Source organism: Oratosquilla oratoria, chromosome 12, assembly GCF_046742065.1.
Source record: "Oratosquilla oratoria isolate Oo_2021 chromosome 12, ASM4674206v1, whole genome shotgun sequence".
In the NCBI taxonomy this organism is placed as follows: domain Eukaryota; kingdom Metazoa; phylum Arthropoda; class Malacostraca; order Stomatopoda; family Squillidae; genus Oratosquilla; species Oratosquilla oratoria.
Window position 1 is genome coordinate 23,992,620 of NC_134788.1, and position 8,745 is coordinate 24,001,364.

The following is an 8,745-nucleotide window of genomic DNA, read 5'->3' on the forward strand; positions in this document are numbered from 1 at the left end:
TGTACGAAACAGGAAAAAATATTTACACCAATAATCTATAGAAGAGTCGCACAATATGCAAATATTGAAAACGTAACGTCACATAATTTTTTAAATGCAAATGCTGGTGACGTCATGTCGTCGTTTCTTACGCCTGGTAAGTTAAATTAACCTTAGTGTGGTATATACAAAATATCTCGAAAAATGAGCATCTCAAGAGATGTCTATCACTGAAATTGAGGTACCCTACAGATTACTGGTCCAAGACAACAAACAAATCTTTCCAACTATTAAATAGGAAATAAGATAGACTAAACTGAGATGCGCAGTCCCTTGTTTTCCATCTTCTCCGTACCGTTGTATGCAGCCAATGGGAGAGCTTCTTACCTGCGCATGAACTGGTCGCCCGACGCGCCAATTTTTTGTCTCGGCATTGTCGAGTGAGGACTCACGTCTGTGCCTACAGATCCACATTTACGCTTTGTGGTAGCGTGTGGTGGATCTTTGCTTTATAATTGTATTTTAGTTCTTGGTTTTGCCAGAATTTGTCAAGTCTACCCTCATATTGGTTGACTGATTTTGCAACAATCAACCATTCAGGCAGCTGGTTCCAACTATTGACAACTCTACACGGGAAAGCATATTTTCTTTACATCCAGCCGTGACCTTGTCTTCAATCATTTCAGTGCTTATCTTCTCTTCCCTGAGCTTCAATATGCCTTGAGTGCAGTCACCATCATATTTTCCTGTCAGTATCTTGTAGGTCTCTATCATGTCTCCACGTGCTCTTCTATATGCCAGTGTTGGTAGGTTCAACCTCCGTAGTCTTTCTTCATAGCTCAGTCCGTTAAACCATTAAACTCCGATGACAAGATTCCTTGTCATTTGGTCAAATAAAACAAAAAATCATAAAACACCAAAATGTTTGATCAAACACCAGAAAAATATGACGTCAGTCCTCGCTTCGCTCGCGAGCGAAGCGAGGACTGACGTCATATTTTTCTGGTGTTTGATCAAACATTTTGGTGTTTTATGATTTTTTGTTTTATTTGACCAAATGACAAGGAATCTTGTCATCGGAGTTTAATGGGTTAAGTTCCGGCACCATCCTTGTAGCCCTTCGCTGCACATTCTCCACCATCTCAATATCTTTTACCAAGTGAGGACTCCAAACTTGGTTAGCATACTCAAGATGTGGTCTCACCAATGCTACAAACAAAGACTTAGATATTGTTGCATCCAATGTAACAAACGTCCTTCTGATTAGTCCTACTATTTTGTTAGCTTTATTTACTTACTCTGCCAGGTGGTCCTCACAGTTTAATTTACCATTAATTATTACTTCCACATCCTTCTCAGAATTAATTTTTTTCAGCTGTTTCTCCATTCGGTAGCCTTGATCTTCAATATTCGTTCTTCCTATTCGCATATACTTGCACTTATCCGGATGAAAACTCAGCAACCATTTTTCACTCCATGAGTCTACCTCCTGTACGTCCTGCTGCAGCTTTTGACAATCTTCTTGTTCTTTTATGAATCTGAATATCTTTGTATCATCAGCATACAGGTAAATCTCACTGTCATTTATCATACTCTCAGGGAGGACATTAATGAATATAACAAACAAACAGTGGTCCAAGAACTCCACTTGTCACAGGCTTCCATCCTGACATTTCCCCCCTTCACCAACAATCTTTGATGTCTTTGTGTTAAAAATGATGCAATCCATTCTAGATATTCCGAATATATAGAACAAAACAACACTAAAATAATGACAAACACAGGACAAAGAATAAGAAAAATAATAACAAACAAAATAACAATTTGAAAATAAAAATAACATTGTGTACAAAATCCCCTGTACCGGGTGTGATCAATCGTACTATGGAGAGAGTGAAAAAGGAATTACAAAACGGGCACAACAACACAAAAACGACGTCAGATCACACAAAACCACCAACTCACTTGTAATACACATTGACAAAACAGGACACCTGCCAAATTAGAAATAAAAAAATATAGAAATATTACACCAAGGACTCAACAAGTAAATAAGAAAAGTTATAGAAGCTATAGAAATTAGTAAATGTAATTATAATAACAACCGAGAAGGATTTATCACATAGTCTCTCCCAGCGACATCGCCAGCAATCAACGATTGGAGGAGACGGAAAAGAAGGAGGAGCTAACAACGCACATAATATATATACATAAACTGTGTATCTATCCTCTAGATGTAGTACCTTGAAAAAGACCAGTATCGAAACGCCGGTAATAAAACTCAAAGCTCTTCTCGTGTTTCCGTTTCCTCTCTGTCCTAAATACACACCCACCCACCCACCCACACCCACACACGCACACCCACACCCACACCCACATATATATATATATATATATATGTATATTATATATGTATATATACATTGTATGTATGTGTGTGTGTGTGTGTCTGTGTGTGTGTGTGTGTGTGTGTGTGTGTGTGTGTGTGTGTGTGTGTGTGTGTGTATGTATAAAACAAAACTTAGACCCACTCTCGGAGAAACATAAGCTGAGATACAGGGTAAACCGTATATTTCGACCACTGACTGTAATCCTCTTCAGCAGGTACATACATAGAATAGGAAAACAGGAACATATATACGGAGAGAGACATTACAAAAGGGAACTAGGGAAGCCTCAAGTCACGTGTCCTTGACGGGGTCGGACCTTTTATTCCTTGGAGATAAATTTGGTTACTACCAAGTTAGTGATAGCATCTGGTGACCATTGACCTTTTGATACTATTACCAACTTGGCAGTAACCAAACTTATCTCCAAGGAACAAAAGGTCCGACCCCCATCAAGGGCATGTCACTTGAGGCTTCCCTATTTCCCTTTTGTAGTTTTTCCCTCTGTGTATATATGTTCCTGTCATTCTACTCTATGTATGTGCCTGCTGAAGAGGATCACCGTCAGTAGTCGAAATATACGGTTTACTCTGTATCTCAGCTTATCTTTCTCCGATGAGAGTGTGTTTAAAATTCATTTTACTCATGTACTACTGCATCAACGTCATTTAATGTATATGTATATGTAAACCCCTTGCATGACGTAAGAGCTATGTTGTAAACAGTATGCGCACGCACACTGACGTAATAAACGACTCAGAGTTGTGAGATCAACACTGCGTGATAATGGAACCTTCCATTTATTTCAAAGAGCTCGAAGATATTGGTAAACAACATTATTAATCAAAACTGACTCTCAGTAATGGAGAGAAGGAGCTTATGAAAAACACGTACAAGATCCATAGAAGATTATGTTGCAAGATTCTCATTATCATCCGGTTACCAATATCAAGCAAATTTCTTATGTCAAATCAGAAGTTAGTTGAGTTATACGCTAAAGACCTTTTAGCCATTTAGGCCAGGCTTCTATTTACATATTCTTAAGATATGTACATCCACATTCTCAAATTAAATCTTCGTTCATTCTGAATCTTGATTAACTGAGAAAAATATTACTAATGGGATTCTGATCATTGATGTAGTTGATGAATTCAAAGGCGCAAGATGTAACATTTCTTTTCATTCCCCATTCTCAAATTAAATCTTCTTTCATTCTGAATCTTGAATAACTGACAAAAATATTAATAATGGGATTCTAATCATTATTGATGTAGTTGATGAATTCAAAGGCGCAAGATGTAATATTTCTTTTCATTCCCCAGGTACTAACGCCAAGGTGTGAAGACAGCACTCCATAAAACTTGGGTTTGTCTTAATAAGGATGATGGTTGGGTTTCCACTGGAAGCAGTACACTTCAAATTAAACAAGCCGATCGCATGTTCCAACCAACTTTACTCCTGGAAGGGATATATATATATATATATATATATATATATATATATATATATATATATATATATATATATATATATATATATATTTGCAGAAACCACCGGGAAATTGAAAAAACAGATACCGAACGTTTTCGTCTATTTTGACATTTTCAAAAGTACAAAAAAGCAATACAGAAAGAAACAATAAATACATAAGAAGACAAGGATACTCGGAGAGGTCCCATGTTACATTTTATCACACACAATTTTGTCAATAATAAAATTGTCCAATTTAAATAAACCCAAACTCAAGTTCATGTTATTTTCAAAATGTCTTTTTATAAAACAAGATTCAATAATATTTCTTTCTATAATATTATTACAAGAAGTAATTATTTTAGAATTTCCCCAGTCAATATTATGACCATAATCCCTTTGGTGGACAAATAATCCACTGGACACTTGCCCCGTTCTAATACTATATTTATGTTGGCCTATTCTTTTTTCTAAGCCTTTGCCTGTTTGGCCTATATAAATAAAATCACAGTTTTTACATGGTATATCATAAATACATCCTTCTTTACTTCTTGGAGAATTTTTAATTAACAGACTCTTAATGTTATTATTATTTTTTAATACTATCTGGATACCAAATTTTTAAAAAATGCTAGGAAGATGGTTTAAATTTTCGTGGTACGGAATTGTTAACATATTTTTATAATTAAATGGTTTGACCTGCGACGTATTAAGAAAACATTTCCCAGCTTTGATTTTTGTTTTATCAATAAGATGTTTTGGATATTTTAAATTTTCTCCAATGTCATATATGAATTGTATTTCTTGATCCAAGAACTCAGGGGAACAAATTCTATAAGCTCTCAGGAACATTGAAGAAAAAACTGACAACTTGGATTTTTGACTGTGATACGAGTAAAAATGAATGTACGAGAGGACATTGGTCGGCTTCCTGTAAACGTCAAATTTAAAGTATCTTCCACATCGGTAAATATTTACATCTAAAAATGGTAACATATTATTTTCTTCAACCTCTACTGTGAAAACGTTCGGTATCTGTTTTTTCAATTTCCCGGTGGTTTCTGCAAAAATATTTTATCACGTGTGTTTTGTGATTTCTTTGCATATATATATATATATATATATATATATATATATATATATATATATGTATGTATGTATATACATATACCTAACATCTAGAATAAGCTTTGTTTTACATGGAAAGATCCAACAATGATATGAATTTTATCCACATACACCAGTGTTTACGAGCTTTGGTGTGACACTTTATGACGTAAATATGGAGAAATGGCGATGTGATTGATGATAATAAGGTAGCAGGACCCAAGCCTGTAGCCATGGGGTAGGGGGTGGGGGGGGGTAAACTCTCATAAGATTTATTAGCCCCCCCCCCAAAAAAAAAAAAAAAAAATCCCCAGCTCATATCTTTGTATTTTTCGGTCATTTTTTGTATACACAAATTGTCATAATAAAACTGGAAGTTAGTTTGCAGGTAGGTGGAAAGTAATAGGTTTAGATAATATTATTTACTGCGAATATATGCCTTTAATTTATTATCTTGGAACGTGGTGCGAGCTACACATGTTTGTATTAGTAAATTGGCCATGCACTAATAATCATGTTTATACAAACTCACCAACTACTAAGTAACAGGGGAAAAAACAAGTTTTACAATGCATGTAATAATACAAATCCTTTATCAAAGAGAAGTTATTTACCCAAAGTACTACATCACATTGGAAAAATCGGGACTGAGAAAATTAACAAAACACTAATTGTGTTATGATTTATATCCTCAACTTTGAGGATCTGTTTCTACTATGAGGGACGTCCACAAAATGATGTATTTTATGTTATGCTTGTTTTGATCAAAAGAAACATTATTATATCATATTGACACCTTTTTAAGATGCTAATAATTAACACTCACATAAAATGTCGCCCCATTTTTTTTTTTTTTATTAAACGTGCTGTCATCCACCTCGAAGTTTGTTTACAGTCAGCGTCGCTCGGCACTCGTTTTCTTTATCACACACACAAAAACACACACACACACACACACATATATATATTTTTCATTTTTTTTTTACTGGTAACCACAGGAAATATGAAGAAAACAGTAATTCCCAAGCGCTTTCGTGTAATTCCCCTGGAGATGTGAATTACACGAAAGCGCTTGGGAATTACTGTTTTCTTCCGATTTTCTTTGTAGTTACCAGAAAAATTTGTGGATCACGTGTTGTTTTTAATTATCTTTCTGTGTGTGTGTGTGTGTGTATATATATATATATATATATTTACATATATATATATATATATATATATATATATATGCCCGTAACTAATAGGAAAAGTGAACTAACGAAAAGTTGACAATTTTTTCATCTAATTATTTTGTAAACAAATACTACAATATAAAACATATATAAAGTAATAAAAATAACCAGCAGTTTATGAACACAAAATAAACATTATATAACCTTAATCTTTATTAGTGTGAAATGTGAGTCTGCTACTTTGCCAGTTTATCCAATCGTGTTCCAATTGAGGACTGCCACACGCAATGGAGAATAAATATCCATATTATTCCTGTACTTTATCTTAATAACATTCATGGTTGAGATTGAGAAGCCAGTCTTGCAGAGGTATATTGCAGAAAATGGGAGAAGAGTTTTCAGAACAATTTCACTAAACTCAGGATATTCTGCTTTCACTTTCGAAGACTTCTTTCAACAACTTGATAAACAGTTGAACGCTATAGGTCTTCAAGTTGATACTCAGAGATGTTACATATTTTGAGGGCAGTCTTGAACTGATTTGTAAATCGCTATCAAGGAATGATTGACCGCCATGGAGTATTTGGCGCGAAAAACGACATTCAGGAATTCACATCACGTGACCGATTGGATAATTTCCAAACGCTTCCCGATGCCAGCCTGATTCTCGATTGTATTTCATTTTCCAAATCGCAAGTAGCAGATATAATGATACTTAGATATTTCAAGCTGTCAACGGTTATCATTGCCTCATCTCCGATGGTAAACTAAAGGGTAGTATGAGGATGTTCATGTTCTGCTCCACGGAAGCACAAAGAAAACGTTAAAGAAAATGAATTCTTTGACAACGATGAAGCATTTACTGTTTTCATGAGATGCAGAAATACTGCTCTACCACTTCGTTGCAGAACCAGATGCATAACCGAAAATACGCTGTCTGCTATGCGACAAACTAGAAGCTTAAACACGAAGTCACATGAAAAAAATATTCCAAACTATGAGAAACACCCAAACATCAAAAGAAGAACAGAGCTAATATTCGATTGAAGATCGACAAAGATAACCCAGAAGTTAAGAAGAAACCACTGTACAGGATGTGGAAAAAGAGGGAAATGATGACACATTAGAATAATTAATGAAGGAGTCTGGCAAAAGGGAAGCATCCAATCCAAAAATCAAATTGAAGTCTGTTGAGAAATCAGTTTCCAAATCTTTTACACATTGACCGATATCAGACTATTATTATTATTACTATTATTATTATTATTATTATTATTATTATTATTATTATTATTATTATTATTATTATTATTATTATTATTATTATTATTATTATTATTATTATTATTATTATTATTATTATTATTATTATTATTATTATTATTATTATTATTATTATTATTATTATTATTATTATTATTATTATTATCATTATTATTATTATTATTATTATTATTATTATTATTATTATTATTATTATTATTATTATTATTGTTGTTGTTTTTGTTGTTGTTGTTGTTGTTGTTGTTGTTATTATTATTATCATTATTATTTTTACTGTTAACCTTAGTCCTAACAGTTTTCCTCTACGACTTTTGAATAGTGCTTACCTAATACTACTCTGATCTCCACTTTGAGTCCCCTGATGATGATGATGATGATGATGTCATAATGGTGGTGGCGATGATGATGATGATATAATGGTGGTGGTGATAATGATAAATAGGGTGACGATGATTAATGTGATGATGATAATGGTGGTGGTGGTGATGATACATACATACATATACCAAAGGCTTTTTCCCCCTTACACGGGGGGTGGCCAAAAAGAAAAAGGCATAGAAACCACTCCCACCCATTCCATCCCCTACATATTCCACTCCCCTCCACCCTCCTCCCTCCCTCTCATCTTGGCACCTCCTGGATGACGGGTCATCCCTGCATCCTGTCCACTGCCCTGGGTCAGAAACAGTGTCACAAGACACAGCACATCCACAGCAAGGCCGCTTCATAAATTCGGCGACCCTCCTCTCCGTCCCCTCATGCAGAAAAGAAGACGGGGAGAAATCCCTTCGGGCTGCGTCAATTTTTTTTTTTTTTCTCATACATACTTCCTCACCCCCATCCCCCACCCACACCCCCTCATGCATCACAGCATCATCCATACACAACCCTTCTCCATTCACCCCTATCTTCTGTCCTCTCCCGTCTTTCATCCACATACATTCCTCTCTTTTGTAATGCCCCTTTCACCCCATCCATCCATCTCATCCTAGGACGCCCCCTCATATTCACTCCTTTCACCTCTGCCTTCCACACCTCTTTTACTAATCTTTCTTCACTCATTCTTTCTATGTGTCCAAACCATCCCAATAATATATCATCAACCATATCTCCCAGCTCCCTTTCCATCCCTGTTCTCCTCCTCACCTCCTCATTTCTCACTCTGTCTAGCCTAGTAACCCCTATCATACTTCTCAGACATTTCATCTCAAACACATTCAGACTCCTTCTCTCTTCCTCCTTTATGTTGCATGTTTCTGCCCCGTACATTGCTGTTGGCACAATTACTCCTTCATATAACCTCCTCTTAGCATCCATTCCCAGATGTCTATTTCTCATTACACTTT